General features: G+C 39.0%; 1 non-coding gene across 1 annotated transcript; it reads left to right on the top strand.

The window, feature by feature from the left end:
• Positions 1 to 1,852: 1,852 nt before the first annotated feature.
• On the top strand, positions 1,853 to 1,959 carry LOC136478592 (small nucleolar RNA R71). The gene has a single exon (XR_010764315.1). It is a non-coding gene; the product is annotated as a small nucleolar RNA R71 (small nucleolar RNA).
• Positions 1,960 to 2,252: the final 293 nt, after the last annotated feature.

The raw sequence follows: 2,252 nt of genomic DNA, 5'->3' as shown, positions 1-2,252 counted from the left end.
TGTATGAATGGTATTTTTGAATTTTTACGCCTCCACGATAAATATTTCTTACGGGTTTTTTACGCTCCATAAAAATTATTTGCATGGGGCTTGAATTTATATAATGCCATGATGAGAATTTTTATTTTCTAATGCAGATGTTGAAAAGTAAATATGCTAAGATAAAATGATTAATGCAATGAAAAAAGTAAATATGGATAACTACCGATTTTACCTCCCGACGAGGGTTCGGAATTTTAAGTCTGTCAAACTAGACTTCTCTAGTCGTGTTTTATTCTTCGGGTGCATCAGTTGGTCTCGGAGATGGAGACCCTGATGGTTGTACTGGCTTCTCTTGCCACTCCAAATTAGAGCATTGTTCTAGTCTTGGCTTGAAGGCGAATCGCTCTTCCTTGCCCTTGATATGGAATTTAATTTCTCGACTCTGACATCAATGTGTTCATTTGTAGTGCTCTAGAAAGGTCTCCCAAGAATGAGGGGTGTATTCATGTCCTCCTACTTGTCAAGTACTACAAAATCCACTGGAACAAAGAAGTTTCTTATTTTTACCAGAATATTTTCGATGATTCCTGTAGGATAGCGGACCGATTGGTCGGCTAGTTATAGGCACATCGATATTGGTGTGAGCATTGAATAGTTGAGTTTGTCGAAAACCTTCTTGGGCATGACACTAACACTTGCTCCAAGATCACATAGAGCATTCTCAAAGTTTTGGTTTCCGGTCGAATAGTCGATAGTGGGACATCATAGATCCTTCTTCTTAACAGGTGATGTGTTTAGGATGGCTACACTACACTCCTCCATTAGCTTGATTACCTCAATGGTGGGTAGTGGTCTCTTGTTGTTCAGGATGTCTCTGAGGTACTTCGCATAGGTGGATACCTATATGGCATCCAGCAGAAGAATATTTATATATAACTTTTGAATTACCTTTATGAACTTACCAAACTGCTCATCCATTTTGGCTTTTTTATTTCTACATGGAAATGGTAGGAAGGTGGTGTCATGAAAATCTTGCATCATTTCTTGTGCTTGTGGTTCAACTTCTTTGACTTCATCGTCCTTCTTCTCCTCTTGTACTACTGCCGATGTCTTACCTATCCTTGTTGGATATGAAGGTTCATGAGTAGACTTGCCACCTCTTGTAGTTATGGCATTAACCTTTTCAAGGTTAGTAGCAACAGGCAGAGCAGCAGCCAACTGAGCTAATTGTCATTCTATCTTTTTATTATAGCTAAGTTGGTATTTTAAAGCAAAAGAAAAACTATCCATTTTGGTATTTATGTTTTTAAGACTTCATCATTAAAAGCTAGCTTCTTAGAAATATTCTCATTAATCCTAGCTTGTTCTAAGATCAAGTCTCTCAAGGATGGTTGCTTAGGATTAGAGGGATAATTACCTGGGTACTTACCTTGGTAAGTTGACCATTGTTGTTATTGATTCCATCCTTGCCTCTATTGTTGTGGAGCAGAATTATTGATGACAATGTTTGCGTCTTTTTGATATTTAGGGAATTCCACCCCCAAATATTCTCCACATACGTTTTGGGAATTAAAAGCATCTTGAATGGTCTGACGATCTTTCTTGTAATTGGCTCGCTGTTCAAGCCAATTCAATAAGACATCCATCTTGGTCGACAGTGCACACATCTCTTTTGGTACTTCTTCGCTCTTATTGCATGCTTGAATATTGCATTGAGACCAGCCTTGATTAGAGGCTATCTTTTCTATAAGGGTTTCAGCTTTTCCAAGGGTGAGTGACATAAATGATCCTCCAGCAGTTGCATCAAGTTGTTCATGAGCTTTCTAGGTTAATCCATGGTAAAAGCTTTGCATGAGCAACCAATCTTCTATTCCATGATGAGGACAATCTAAAATGTATTCTTGGAAACGTTCCCATGCTTCTGGAATGGTTTCTCCTTTCTGCTGTTGGAAGTTGAAAACCTTTCCTCTTAAGGCATTGGTCTTGCCTGTAGGGAAAAACTTTGCTAGAAAGGCCTTCAAACATTTTGCCCATGTGTTGAGGTTATCTTTGTTGGTGTAGAACCACTGCTTCACCCTTCCCACTAATGAGAATGGAAACAGGCAGAGTAGTATGATATCTTGAGCAACGTCCTTGATGGTGATTGTGCTGCTAATCTCTAGGAAATTCTAAAGATGAGCACTAGCATCTTCATATGCCTTTCCACTAAATGGAGTAGCTTGCACCATGTTGATGAGGCTTGGCTTGAGCTCGAACTCAAGGTTGTTAAT

This window comes from Miscanthus floridulus, chromosome 8 (assembly GCF_019320115.1).
Source record: "Miscanthus floridulus cultivar M001 chromosome 8, ASM1932011v1, whole genome shotgun sequence".
Lineage (NCBI taxonomy): Eukaryota > Viridiplantae > Streptophyta > Magnoliopsida > Poales > Poaceae > Miscanthus > Miscanthus floridulus.
The sequence above is the reverse complement of the archived record's forward strand: the minus strand, read 5'-3'. Positions and strand labels throughout refer to the sequence as shown.